General features: G+C 38.1%; 1 protein-coding gene across 3 annotated transcripts in view; it reads left to right on the forward strand.

The window, feature by feature from the left end:
- Positions 1 to 16,133, forward strand: part of TNR (tenascin R) — a 5,843,683-nt gene that overhangs the window by 802,518 nt on the left and 5,025,032 nt on the right. For all 3 annotated transcript variants that reach the window (XM_044085960.1, XM_044085961.1, XM_044085962.1), the window contains exon 2: positions 2,957 to 3,072. The gene's annotated coding sequence lies outside the window, so the exon portion shown is untranslated. The remainder of the gene's footprint in view (positions 1 to 2,956; positions 3,073 to 16,133) is intronic.

Genomic DNA, 16,133 nt, shown 5'->3' on the forward strand with positions numbered 1-16,133 from the left:
TGGATGTAAATGTTTGAACTTAGGATACTGTCCCCCCCAGCCAGACTGATAGTGGCCAAAGTGTTTTATCAATGGCAGTTAACACATTAGCAACTCTCCTGCCAAGGTTTAGGTACAGAGAGCAAATGTTAGTGATCTAGGCAATTGCAGGCAGACTATTTCCATCTAATCTGGACTCGTACTCAAGTGAAATCTGTCTGGCTGTTGATCAGTCAAGGGATGGAGTAGGCATTGAGGAGCAAAGGTTTTGGCTGTTCAGTTTTACTCATGCCAGGCATGACCTTAGCAGTATAAAATACGTTTGACTTAAATCAGTGGTAAACACACTGGTTTCCACCCTATTCCCAAAATAGAAAGGTTTTAAATCTGATTGGTGTTCATAGATGTTAAAGCTTAGTAATAGACTCAAAGCATGGTTAATCCAAAAATCGGTTTGCAAGACTGGAATGAATATCGGTGCATTCTTAATTTTATAATGCAATGGATTACAGACTCTAGTAAAGACTCCCGAGACTTCTCTTAAGCAATTTTTTGTTTTGAATGGACTGGATGGTTATGAAATTTTACATGTTATTTCTTTCTTTTTGCTACCATTGGTATTTGGCATCTAATGTGTGCAAATGGGTCAACTTTGTTTGATAGAAAACACATTTCACTGAAACTCATTTTGTCGAAGCCTCATTTCACTGAAAATGAATTCCCTGAGCACAATTCACTGAAAGCTTACTTCACTGAAAACACAATTGACTGAAACTCATTTCGTCTAAACAGGTATATGCCCTGTTCCCCACTGCAGTGTGATCCTGGAGTTAGTATATATAGTTAGGGGGTTGTGGGGGACACAACCCCCCACATTGGGGGTGTGGTGGGCGTAGCTACCCACATAGTTTGGGTATATATTATTTTCTGGAAAGTTATTCATTTGACTTGTAAGAATCCATGTCTATGGTTTACAACATTTAAGACAGGTGGGGAGCTGTATATAGTTAGGGGTGTATGGGGTGTGGTGGACGTAGCTACCTACATAGTTTGGGTATATATTATTTTCTGGAAAGAGTTATTCATTTGACTTGTAAGAATTCATGTCTATGGTTTACAACATTTAAAATAGGTGGGGGGCTACACCCCCCAATGTGGGGGACTGTGCCCCCCCTTACTATATATACTAACTCCAGGATCGCACTACAGTGGGGAACATGGCATATACCTGTTTAGACAAAATGAGTTTCAGTCAAATGAGTTTTCAGTGAAGTGAGCTTTCAGTGAATTGTGTTCAGGGAATTCATTTTCAATGAAATGAGGCTTCGATTAAATGAGTTTCAGCGAAATGTGTTTTCTATCAAAGTAGACCCGTGCAAATGTATACAATGTTTAGCTGAGGTATGTTTGTGGTTGACTATTAAAGGATTTATTTTCTAAACAGTCTAAAGAGTTCTATCTGTATATGATAATAAAACATTTAAAAAATGAATAACTCCCCCTTCAAAGCTGACACTGTTATTATAATCCATGGCATGTTTGTAGACAGTGAGATGTGTTTTGACCGGAATGCAGCAGCTATTGTTTGTAAATTGTGTCCCTCACTACATCCGACAGTGCCATCTCCTCTCCTCCAAACAGCATGAATTCTAGCCTGGATGATGTACTGTAACAGTACTTTGGTTCCTGATCAGTATCATCCTGAAAAACTCTGATAAAGCCCTCCTTAGAGGTGCCCTATTCATGCAGCTTGGAAAGATAGTTGAGCTCAATGACTACTGTCTTCTAAACAAACTAATTGAATTTTGTATCAGCCCAGACAGCATTTACTGGTGTAAAAATTCTCTCTCTGACAGACACTTCAGAGTTAAAACAGGATCTTCCCAATCAGAATCTGCACCAATTATCAACGTTGTACCACAAGGATCCAGTCTTGCTTTCCCCTTCTTCTCCATGTTCATTACCAAACTTTTTTGTGACCTCCCTAACTCCCACTCCACTTCTATGCAGACCACATTGTTATTTACCAATCGAGTCACACTAATATCAGCATTTAAACCCAACTCCAGTCACACTTACATGAGCTCCACCAATCAATCATAAACCATAAGCTACTTTTCAGTCTCTACAGGACCAAAACTGTGACTTTTGGATCTCCACTGAAAATTCACCACACACTTGACTCTTTAACTGTCTTTGATTTATGCAACTATACCACAGAAACAATCTAAACATTAAAATATCTGTGATTATGTCTTGTTCAAGTGTAATCTTCCATTTCCAGCATAAACAGAGTGAGAGCAAAAATATCCATGGCTTGCATCATTCAGTCTTTAATGGCATTTTCTCAGATGGCATATTCTTGCTCTTAAAATCATATCCAATAATATCCACTCTGAGATCTAGAACTGCAGAATTTCAGAAATGAAAATGAAGCTGTAGTGACTGCTGTACAATATAAGCAGTAAAAAAAGTCAGTACTTGTAAATGAAATTCAGACTAAGCCAAATACAGTTTGCCAAATCAGCAAAATCCTGAACTAGCATAGGAAACAACTGTTCAGAATTAAATCTACTGGGGTCACACAGCTTTGAGGACTATGGGAATTCACCTGATTTGATCCCGAGTGTGTTTGGCCTCCAGTTATATTATTTAAGTAGCAGGAATACACAGTGCATGTGTAGGTACAGGATCTGGGGAGTAGCATGCCTTCCTGCAAAAATACATTTCGATTTGGAACTTGTTCAATGATATGGCAATTTGACAGTTTAGTAACTTTGATTGATAATTTCCATTTTAGACACCTTTACTGTTTTTTAAGTGGTGGTGTGGTATAGTTGGTATATTTTTGCTAATGTATGTGCATTTAGAGTGAGAATATAATGGGTTATTGCTTTCAGTTTCAGAGTGATTAATTTTTACAAGAATAAGGACCACCAGTTGAAATATTTTTTATGTAATTTTGTACTCATTTCAGGTTCATACTGAAGCTTTTTTCTGGATAGTCAACACATGAAAGCAACCCATAAAAATACAAATTTTTAATGAGGAAGTACCTGTGAGAAAGAATGTGGCCATCATATATACACTAAGGTAAGTCATTGAACAAAATATGTTGCTTTCTCATCAGATTCAAATAGATAAAAACAGAGTTCTTGTATTTTTGATAATTTGATTCATACAAATTCAGAATAAGCATGGGTTTACCTTGGTGGGTCAGTGCCTTTTGCATGCAGATTTAGTGTAAGAGATGGCCATTTAACTGTCTATTAACTACATATCTGAGACATAAATAAATGTTTGGACTTGGACTGCCAGAAAGATATTGATGAAGGTGTGGTGAAAGAAGCATTTGCTATGATGATTGGACCTGCACCACAATAACATCAGTGATGAAGTCCAAGAACATACAAGGAAATATGGAAATGGCAGATAAAGACGTGTCACTATATTTCTAAGGACATGCGATCCTTAACTGTCCTATTGCCAAGTAATGTAGTAGTGGTTATAGAGATTTATTATCTAGAAATAGCAAAGGTAACAATATAAATGCCTGAGGATAATAACTGTGATTACCTCTGATGCAAATATTTTTCATATTTATTCTATGAAACACCGTATAAGGTTGCATTATAGGACCTTAATTTAATACAAACTTAGGAATGATTGTTCAAAACAGGTTTTGCTCTCTATGCTGTAAGACATATTATATGAAGTAACAACTCCCCCACCGAACAGTTATCATTCCTCCATTCAAGCTACCATTTCCATAGAAAATTTGGATAAAGATGATGATAATAATCATTTTAGCAGTCTACACACAAAATACATATATACATGTGTATAAAACTGCCGTCAGTCTACTAGACTATGGTGAATGAATTTCTGAATAAAAAAACAGAAGATTAGCAGACTATTTATTCATCATGCCCAGAAAATGTCTTGTACTTTATACTACAGTTCATGTATCACATTTCATTTCCTTCATCTACTACCAGGTTAGCCTACTGGCATTCAATACCCTATCATTCTTAAAAAGACTGTCTAGAATTTTCCATCTGAGTAAAAGTGTAATAATTTGTTTGTATATATCTGTTTGTTGTATTTGTTTACATCTATGTACAAATCTTTTTATTTGTGTTTATTTTGTGTTTTAAACTGTAAAAATGTAGCAGTTTGTTGAATGTGTTTTTTGGAGCTTTTCTCCTCGGGCCTCCACTGAAAATGGACATGTATCCATTTGGACTATCCCTGTAAACAAATTTAAAATAAATAAATAAATAAATAAAATAAATAAATAATTCTCTGTTGACTTTCCTAGTTTGGAGGCCATTTGTTGCTTCATAATATAATCCATCCCCTTACTAGAATTTAACCCTTGCGAATTAAGAATTACTGAGTAAAAAGCTGCGAATTTGCCCCCATGAGCAGTAGAAAGTATTCTTCACTCAGATCATGCACCATCTGAGAGTAAAATTGCAACCAAGACGTACATTTGTTCTGCAGAATGAAGATATGAAGTAATGTTGCACACTCAGAGATGGGATTCTTTTATTGAATACCATTGCTAAATAATGACCTGATGTTGGTCTCAGTTTCCTATGCTGTGTAGCTGCTTTAAATTGTATTTCTGTTTGTTAAATTATCTAAATAATGTATGTGTCTGTATGTCTGTTTGTTTGTATGAATGTATGTGTGTTATGCATTTATATGCGTGTGTATGTGCTTGTATATATGTGTGTCTGCATGTACATGTGGGTGTATGTGTGTGTGTGTGTGTGTGTGTGGGTGTGTGTGTGTGTGTGTGTGTGTGTGTGTGTGTGTGTATGTGTTTGCGTGTATGTGTTTGTGTGTATGTGTTTGCGTGTATGTGTGTGTGTGTGTGTGTGTGTGTGTGTGTGTGTGTGTGTGTGTGTGTGTGTTTGTATATGCCTTTGTGGTTGTGGCTGTGTAGTATATATGTGTGTATGCATGTATGTGACATCTGATTTGTGTTTCTATGACACACCTCTAAACATTATGATGTCTCATTTGTATGCTTCTGTGTCACACCTCTACACACTGCATTGTCTCATTTGTGCTTCTACGACACACCTCTACACATTGTGACATCTTATTTCTGCTTCTACAGCACACCTCTAAACACTGTGATGTCTCATTTGTGCTTCTACAGCACACTTCTACACATCATGACATCTCATTTTTGCTTCTGTGGCACACCTCTACACATTGTCAAATATATTTTACTCATCTCAGTGCAGCCATACTGGAATGAAGAGACTCCATGAATGTACAGCATCAGTGTTACTGAAATTTGATCCAGCAATGTTTGCATAACTGCAGCTAACTTAAAATATAAAGGATATTCACTTACAATAAACTATTGCTATGTCTTGTCCTTGTTTCTACAGCTGATAGTATAAATCACCACTTCTGTCTTTGATCATACCAAATGTGTTTAATATGGGCAACTCCTGAACACTTGCAAAATGAGTAGCAAAATCTAGGGTACACAAAAGTAATTACACCTATGTGCACCATTTCATGTTTGCCCATAAACAGTGCAGTTTGGCAGGGTGTGGCATTTCCGCACAGCAGCTAAACACTAACTGACTCTGTGATGACTAAATATAAGTTTAATGCTTTTTGCCTAGACTCATGTACAGTCCTACCTACATCATGCAGCTTCTCCAGACTGGCTTCTACATTTCTAGTCCTTTCAAATCTCTTTGCAGCACACCTTTTGTCAATGATATCTTACAATATTTAGAGCTATAAACAAGAAAAAATATGCAGTGTGTCCTTACTTATTAATGTTAATTAATTAAAAAAAATTGCAGAAGAAAATTTAGCATTATATAACACAACCCTTTATATTTGGAAAGTGCATCTCTTCAAAAGAGTGAGACTACATTTCTTCATGCATAAGAATGTCTGATTGTATAATACGCCACATAGCTCATTTATCTGTTTTCCGTGGACTGTCTCTACCATTAGCCCAAATGCATGTGCATATCTAAAAATATGAGCGCGCGTGTACGCACACACACACACACACACACACACACACACACACACACACACACACACACACACACACACACACAGAGCTTTCTTCTGAAGTTGCCCAGTGGCATTAGGACTAATTACAACAGACGTTCTGATTAATTTTGTCCCAATAATTAAAGAGGCTGTCATTGATTTTCCAGTTAGGATTTCCTTCTAGCAGTAGGGCAATCTTATAAAAAGCAATTTATAAAATGGACAACATTCAATTTACATTAGAACATGCAAGGGTAAGTAGCGCAATCATTTTTCACAACACAGCATTGGAAAGTTCCTATCATTGATTATGGAATCAGTGAAGATACATTTACAGTGAAGGTGCAACAGACCATGAAATATTACTGCCCACCCCCATTGCTGTAGATTGAACAACATGACTTCTACTATATTTCATGGCTCAGATCTAGCTTTTGCTCTGACTGCTTTTCTATTCCCAGCCATAAAATTTATGATGCCTCTTCAAGTAAAACGTTGACATTATAAAAATCAGTTGAGTTTATCCATCCAAGCAAGACGGTCCTTGTTCTCTGATAATTATGATATCAATTTCAGTGAACTTAGAGCTAAGGCTTCAGAGTGACATTTTGTTTTATAGCTACAACCCTCAGTATAACCAATGCTGTCCTGAAATAATATTTCTAGGGGCTGTATCAGTATAGTTATTCCTTCTTCCACACAGAATTGCTTAAATTACTGTCAGATGATGCATTTTTTAATTCAAGGACATCAGCAAATCCCTACTTGCATCCCCGGCTCCTTCTAGATCTGCCTCCCTTGTCTCATTCATAAAGATATCCCCTTCTCTCTTTTCCACACTGCTGGAACACACTCTGAACTAAGCCTGCACGTGTCTGACATTTACTGGGTATTAGTAGCGCTATCAGCTGATGGATATAATAATGACCAAAGCTAGTCCCTATTTTTTTATCACAGTAATTTGTTAGATAAGGGAGTTTAAGGGCTTTACATTGAACTGAAATATCGGTATTTGATTGCATTAACCATCAATCTCCTGTTTGTTAATACAGTGTATCTCATTCACACAAAGCACCTGTCTTGCTCTCTCTCCATCTGACTGTTGCTCTCTCTTTGTCAATATATACATATATATGTAAATATGGGTCTACTTTATTTAATCGAAAAGGCGTTACGTCGAACACCACTCCATTGACACATATACATCGAACCGCGAAATAATCGAACGCACAAATCCGCGAAACTCAAAATACCAAATTGTCATACTTGGCCAACCCCACTGCCTGAAACACACTACCCACCCAAACAAAATAAATAAACCACAAACATACACCAACCAAAACCCTACTTCTAACCCTACACTAAACCCCACATACACCACTATCTATGCACTCTCCTTAACCCCTCCCTAACCCTAAGGTCTGTAAGAGCGTATAAGATGGGATATGCAGCTGCTGCACTGCCTTGGACGTGTTATTCAAGTTCAAGCAAGGTAAGTGTGTCAGCCATTGTGAGGGAAAACTAGGAGGAGGATTTTAGGGTTTGGGAGTAGGAAGGGAGTTTTACATTTAGGGGGTGGGAAGAGAGTTTTAGGTTTATCAAGTGATCACTGACTTTAAAGTTATGGAGGAAAATGGAATTTTAGGGTAAGGGATGAAAAGTTGGGTTGGGTACTCAGTGGGAGTTTTACAGATTAAGTTATGGTTCTTGTAGTCATACAGTCCTATAGGTTTGGGTTTTGGGAGTGCTATGTAGAAAGAGGAAATCAGGCTACAAGAGCTTGAGCACTTTTTCAAGCCGGTGTCAGCTAGTGAGTGTGTCACAAGCTACTGGTATGTGAGAACTTATAGTAGTCGTAGAAATGTTCAGTAGCAGCCTGGGCTACTTGGATAAAGTAAGGATAAAGGAGAACTATTTTACTATTACTCTTTCATTGCTGTACTCATACCCTAATTTGGGCTCCACGAGTGAGTTATTTGGTTTGTTGTCTTGTTTATCACTCTTTCCATCATTTTACAAGTGTTTCAGTAACGTTTTGATGGCGGAGGCTCCAGGGGCAGAGAACAGCATCGAATCTTCCCTTTCTGAGAAAGGAGAGTTACGGAAAGTTATTGGTCAATTATCACAGCTCATAGAGCTTTTGACTCCAGTTTGTACCTCCATAGTGTCTTTTGCAAACAACCGCTTCAATGCTATGGGGAATTCTAAACAAAGCACTTCCGATGTTCGCCAGTGTGCGCACGGGTCACAACCACTTCCTGGTGCTGCTCAAGTTTTTAATGTGGAAGGAACGGTTAGGTCTGGGACACCTAACATTGACGATTTTGACGAATTTCCCCTACTTTTACGGTCAGGGGTTTCTGAACCACTTGCCAGTACCAACGGACAACATTCTTCTGCCAAGGAACAAAGGGATAATCGTGCATTGCGTTCAACACGCAAACAAGGTGACTTTTCTAATGTTGACACGAACATTGATTTAAAAGGGTTTCTAGACAGAAAATACCAACTGTATTCATCCAATACTGATACAAACGATGTACCTATGCATACCAATACCTATAGAGAGAAATTAGACATGTTATATTTTTACATAGATAAATATGAGAGATTAGGCTGCGATTCAACCTACTTACAGGAATGCATTAACAAAAACATTGTTCCTAAGGGCTTGCGTGTGTGCAAGTACCCGAACAGGGTTGAGGAAAACTCTGACTTTCACAAAGAATTAATATGTATATTTGATAAATGTGGAATTGAAATAGCCAAAGCTATCATTGTAGAGAATGACAGGGTTAGGGAGCATCTTTTGAGTAAGATTAACCATGTCAATTCACATATTACTGGTGATTTACTTTATAATGTTCCAACTGAAAGGTCATTGTATAACAACATTTTCTCCAGTATAGATAATGAGTGTATAAAAAACATGAAAAGGAAGGCCTCTAAAATGGAGAGAGACCTCAAGGCATATAGGTTAGGAAATGCTTATCCCAAACCTAGGCCCTTTAATTCTTACAGAAATGTATCTGATGTGAACCACAATGATGGGAGTACTAATATCGACTTGAATTACCAAGAAAATAGCACTAATGAAAATCAGGAAGAAATCCCTTTAGAATTTGTACCCCCTCCCCGCAGGTCAGACAGGTTACGGAACCGAACTCCAGTATATTACAATCACTACCCACCCAAGAACCATTTCAGGAGATAAACATGTCTGTACATTCCAACCATTCCAACTCTAATATTATTGTACAAAATGGGAAAATATATGAATTCCAACAATATAAGATTTTTAATTATAGTCCTTTGGACATTACCAGGGAATTTTTTGATTTATTTGTCAGAGGTTTCAAATTTATTCCCTTGAGAAAGACAAATGTTTCCAGGGCAATTGTGGATTTAAAATTATTCTTAAGAAAACAGAATTTGGGCCTTATTTTTGGTGATGACCACCACCATCTTGATCCCTTCCACAAAGTGAATATTGATACCAATTTAAAGAAAAAGAGTGTCTTCAATCCACCCCTTCATCCCCAATTAAGGAACTTGGAACGTCTTTTAGAAAAAGAAATAAGGAATATAGTCAGTTCACACTATGTTTCTTCCAATCTTTCCAAAAAAGAACTCCAACTTTTGGAATTTTTCAAGGGGAACAGAACAATCAGAATAATGCAACCAGACAAAGGGGGTGGAGCAGTTTTAATGGATGCCATTCAATATGAAGCCAAAATGAAAAACAGCCTTGAGAACACTTACAGTTATTCTAAAGCCTCCATTAATGAAATAAATATTTCCAAATCAAAAATCAATGTATTGCTGAATGACTTACTTTTGGAAGGTACCATTACCCTGGATATTTACAACTTTTTACATACACAAAATCCAAGGGTTCCTTCGGTATTTGGAATCCCAAAAGTACATAAAGATGCCAACGACCCCCCTTTGAGGCTTATAGTTTCATCAGAAGGCTCTATCACCACACCCTTAGCTAAATTTGTGGATGTGAAATTGAAAGAATTATCTAATCAAGGACAAACAGTTCTCAGAGATTCCTGGGACTTTTTAAGGCAGGTCAAGTCGAATCTATTCTCAAAGGACATCATTTTTATAACTTTGGATATTGTGGATCTCTTCGGATCCATCCCTCATCATATAGGATTAATGTGGCTGGAAGATAGTATGGCACAATATGGTGGTCTTTCAGACGATGATTTTCGGTCCTGTCTGGTTTTGATGGAAACAGTTCTTAAGAACAATTTTATGTTCTTTCAAGGAGAATTTTACAAGCAGGAAAAGGGGGTTGCTATGGGGGCCAAATGTTCGCCGACATATGCCAACATAGTTCTCACTTGGTGGGAGACTCAATTTATTAATGAATGTGAATTCAAAAACTGCTGGGTTCTCTACAAAAGGTTTCTGGATGACATAGTCATTTTTTGGACTGATACTATTGAAAGATTTTTTGAGTTTTTGGATTATATAAAAAATACCACCACCTTCTTGGATTTCACCTATAGTATCAGTCATGACGAATGTATTTATTTGGACGTTTTGTTAAGGAAGGACGATGATCACTTTATCTCAAGAATTCACAGGAAATCCACTTTCTCAAATTCCTATCTTCACTTCTCTAGTGGTCACCCATTTGGACAAAAAAGAAACATTTTAAAGGGTCAATTGATCAGGTCCAGTAGGATGACCTCGGAAGACAGTGAATTTTTAGAAGATGGCAAATACATTTTGGAGATGTTCATTCAGAGAGGCTACCCACCCCTCTTGTGTGACGAGATTTATCAAGTTGTTTTGCAGGGTAGAACGACTAAATTTGCTCCAATTTTAGGACAGGATGAACTACTTATTAGTACTGCTCCTTCTCAATCAGGTACCAGGGATGTAGGGACCACCAACATTGAGCAAGATAGTACCATTAAGCATACTCAGTCAGGTCCCATAGATATAGGGACCAACAACACACACAAGAATTTCTCCAAAGCTTACATTATGGATTACACTGGAGATTCATCAAATCTTAAAAAAGTTATCCAAAGGGAATGGGATAGATTTAAGGAAATTACTGATTTAGAAATGGTTAAGAAGCAGCCATTACAATTTATATATAGGAGAGATACAAATCTGAAAAATTGGTTTGAGTTTGGTAGCAAAATTACAGGGGGAACCACTTCAAATAAAAAAGGTACATACAAGTGTGGCTGCTGTTCTCAATGTCAATATATAAAAACAGGGTCCACTGTTACAATTCAAGACAGAAATAAAACTATTACCAGTTCTGGATATGCTAATTGTAACACCCAGGGTGTAGTTTACATTGCCACATGCCACTCCTGTTCATCCTTTTATATAGGGAAAACAGAAAGGAAATTAAGGTCCAGAATTTACGAGCACTATTATGAAATGAAAAAAGGAAATATGAATAATGCTTTATTCAGGCACTCTGAAGTATGTAAAAATCCTATTTTTCAATTTTTTGTTCTGGAGATTATACCCAAAGAAATCAGGGGTGGTATGTGGGAGACAAAACTGGAATATAGGGAATTGTACTGGCAAATAGTGCTGGACGCCACTAGGGAACCAGGACTTAATGATATGGTTTCAATTGTCCCAGTTCTAAAATTAAGAGCAGCAAAGTTGTGATTTTTTACTTGCCCACTAGATGGTGCTATGGTATTATTTTCTGATCTTGTATACATCTTTTAATGTTTTTAACATTATTTAATGTTTTTTATTCAATATGAATATATTTTTAAAAATATATTTCTATATCAACAGTTTTTAAATCATTCAAGACAGGAGTATGGAATTTTCAACATTTTATATCTGTCAAAGTTTTTTATAAAAAAATGTTTTTTAAAAAGGGTTTTACTTAAATTAATCAATTAAATCATTATTCTATTAAGCAATTAATGAAAAATGTATAAAACAGGATATCCTTTAACTCATGTTGTGTGTTATCTGATGAAGATACTCGAAAACGTACTGTGAGGAAAGCGTTATTAAACTTTTGGAATTATTCCTGTGGTTTCTGTGATTCCTGTGGTGTTCAACGAACACTTCCACCATCTAAGGAGAACTATTTTACTACTACTCTTTCATTGCTGTACTCATACCCTAATTTGGGCTCCACGAGTGAGTTATTTGGTTTGTTGTCTTGTTTATCACTCTTTCCATCATTTTACAAGTGTTTCAACTACTTGGATAAAAACAAACAGGAATACAGACTACAGTGTGTGCACATATGCCATCAAAAGCACAAAATGCTGCAAACACAAATCAGTGAAAATGACAGATAGCATAAATGTTTTATGTGTACAATACATCAAATACAGGTAATCATACTGTACCAGAGAGGCCTGAAAAACAAATCCAACAGGTGCATGGCTACTTTGTTACAGAGGATGCGAGTGCTACAGTAACACAATAACCAGAAATACAGGGAACCCTAACATGCAAGTCTGATATCATAAAATGAGTGGAGAGTTAGGCATAAAACTGTGAAGAATATAATCAGAGAATACAATAATAATAAAAAAATAGCTCCAGGACATGCAGAAAAATACACCCCTACAAAAATATTAAGAAAAATGTCCAATGCAAACATTAACGACCAGAAGTGTATTTGCCGTGTGTAATTATTAACACTACATACAAAAGTAGTTTAGGCCTGATATTCCCTCTGCTGTTTCCTCACATATGGATCTGTCTGCAGTACCATCTTTGCTTGAACCACTCATTGCATTTTATTGTAAAGTGCTTTTCATCAACACTAATGGAAAACTTCTTCAGACAACAAGGTACAACAGAGCACTCCTTTTAAAACTAAAAGGGCGCCAACATTAACAATCAAGTCGTTACCTTAGTTACTCAAATAATCAATCAATTAGAAAAACATAATAACCTGTTTACAGACTTGACACTCAACAAGGATTCTGAATGGAAAATACATTTAACTATAGATTCACTTTTCCTACTGAAGCAACAATCTTAATAAAATACGCTTATATACTACTGTGTATAACAATATTAAATAAATAAATGAACACTTTAAAATAGACATTGTGTTCCTGTGCACAACAAGACATTACATTACCAGACAACTGTCATGACCTACAAGGCAAAATGTAACTAAAAAGAATTTCTTGAAATAATGGTAGCAAGTTTCTGCCCAGGGCTCTCAGATGAGATTATTTAACTGTTGAATTAATATAATTTACTTTGATACAAAGTGACTTCCTTGAATGCCTTATTGCATGCACTCATATCAAGCAGATCTACCTTTTTAGATGTATACATGCACATCACAAAAGTCATCACTATGTTGTGAAGCATCAGAGACCATTCAGGTGCAATTAACCATAGGCAAAACTGCTCTACAGTTTGTAGCATGTTACAGGCCACCCTCTCAAACTCAGGAACCCCACACAGCCTTCCTGAAGCCACTGGAGAGTATAAATGTCTCTCCAAACACCATCATATTGGGTGAATTCAACTACCCAAACATAGACTGAGAACATTACTCAAGCCCCAATACCCTAGCCCAAAGGTTCCTGGAGTTCATAAACTCAAATGCTATGGAACAACTTGTCACCATTCCCACAAGAGGTGAAAATATACTAGACCTGATCATCACAAACATGGGGACAAAATGCTCCACACCAGAAGTATATCCCTCATTGGTGAGATCAGACCATAAACTAATCTCACTGGAGATCCACATCCCGCCCCACCCCCAACAAAAGACCACAGTGAAGAACTTCCCAAAAGCCAACTTCACACTTCTTAAGACTGGTGTGGTATCCTTCAAGGCCCCGGAGCCATTGGAAACCACAACCCACGCTGCTGAATGCCTTACAAATGCTTTCACGAGCACCTCCAGGATTGCATGGATCAAGCAACCCCAAATAAAATCAAGACCCTTTCCACCAAAGGCAAGCGCCCGATCTGGTGGACCCCAGCCATAAACAAACTTTACAACAAGAGGAGAAAGCTACTACAAGATAGAGCAAAATCCCTAAAAGGGAAGACATCTCTGATCAATACTAGTAAAAAACTACGATCACTCATAAAATCATCCAAGGCCAACTCTGAGAGAAAAATCGCCAAGGACTCAAAAGACAATCATAAGGCCTTCTTTAGCTATGTTAGAAATCTGGGTGGAAACTCCCAGATATGCTCAGAATTAGTCCAAAATGATACAAAAATCACTGAATCCACAGACATTGCAAACATACTGGCAGACAGGTTCAGTGAAAATTTCTTGCCTCCCTGCCCCCCAAAAGGAGAAATATCTATGCCAGCAGAGTGTAGCCTCCCAATCATCTCAAATGCCCAGGTGAGAGCTGCTCTCTAAAGCTAAAAACACAGCATCAATGGGACTGGATGGTGTCCCCGGCTGTGTGCTACATGAACTCAATGAGGAACTAAACCCACACATAAGGCTGCTGTTTAATCTTAGCCTTACCACAGGATACATACCCAAAGAGTGGCGTACAGCAACTGTGGTCCCACTCCACAAAGGCGGTGCTTCTACGGACCCTGGTAATTACCGCCCCATAAGCTAAACAAGCCTGGTCTGCAAAGCTATGGAGAGGATCATAATGGGACTCATAAATAAAGACATAGGGGACCTACAGACATTGGATCTTACCCAATTCGGCTTTGTCAAGGGCAGATCATGCCTCTTGAACTTGGTCGACTTTTTTGAAGCAGTCACCAAGGCCATTGATGAGGGTAAGGCAGTTCACACAGCCTACCTTGACCTTGCAAAAGCTTTCGACACAATACCCCACTCGGGTATCATAGAAAAGCTCACCAGCTTAAATGTAAACCCATATGTCACAAGATGGGTTGCAAACTGGCTCAAGGACAGAACCCACAGGGTTAGAGTTGCTGGTGCCATGTCAGACTCCAAGCCAGTCACAAGCGGTGTCCCACAGGGCTCAGTCCTGGGCCCCCTCTTGTTCGGCATCTACTTTTCAGAAGTGCAGGCAAACATAGGAGGATTGTGGCTGACAAAGTTTGCAGATGACTGCAAACTGGGCGCCATAGTTGAAAATCCATCAGACACATATCCTTCAGAGAGGTCTCATTGAAACGGATAACTGGTGCCAGAGCCATGGCCTTAAGCTAAATGCCAAAAAATGTATAGTCATACCCTTTGGTAAAAACAAGGTAACCCCAAGTTACCACATAGGTGGCAATCCATTAAGCACAGAAGAGGTTATCAGGGACCTGGGGACCCAAGTTGACAGTAACCTTTCTTTTGACACTCACATTGCCAAAGTGGTTAGGAGGACCTTCTACATTGCCCACCTGATTATGAAGGGATTCACATCCAGATCAAGGGAGGTCATTGTTCCCCTGTACTCTTCACTTATCAGACCAATGATTGAGTACAATGCACCATTCGGAATGTATCTTACCCGACACCTGCAGCAATTGGAAAGACCCCAAAAGTTCCTCACCAAAAGGATAAAGGGGCTCAAAAATATGCCATATGCTGCTCGACTGAAGAAACTCCAGCTCTATTCAGTCGCATACCGTCTTCTCAGAGGTGACCTGTGCCTGACATACAAGGCCATGTCCAACCCGGAATTAATGGACATGCTCCACCTCAAAAAATCCAAATCCATCAGAGCCACAAGAGCAAGAGACTTAAACCTCAACACGGATATAAATAGGACGTGCTGGAGGGACAGATTCATCACCCAGAGACTCCCTATGCTGTGGAACAGAATCCCGGTCCATGTGAGACAGAGCACCTCACTGGCTCTGTTCAAGAGGAATCTTGACCAGTGGATGGGAGAGCGTAGGTTTACCCCGGGGATCATCTCTGTATCACTGCTGGACAGAGGCACGGCAAACTAATGGGTATAGTATTCTTCAACATAAGGGGTGGTGAAAGCCACACAACTCTGGCTAGGCTTATAAACACCCTAGGGCAGATAGCCTAGTATGAACCTATGAACCTATGAACATATGATGAGAAAACACCTGAAGCCAGACACTACTTCTTTATCCCTAAAACTGATATTTCAAAGTATATAGATTGTTCAGTAAAAGAACCCAGTCTTGATAACTGAAATAGCACT

The sequence above is a fragment of the Protopterus annectens genome, chromosome 10.part0 (assembly GCF_019279795.1).
Source record: "Protopterus annectens isolate FY-2018-M chromosome 10.part0, PAN1.0, whole genome shotgun sequence".
NCBI lineage: Eukaryota > Metazoa > Chordata > Ceratodontiformes > Protopteridae > Protopterus > Protopterus annectens.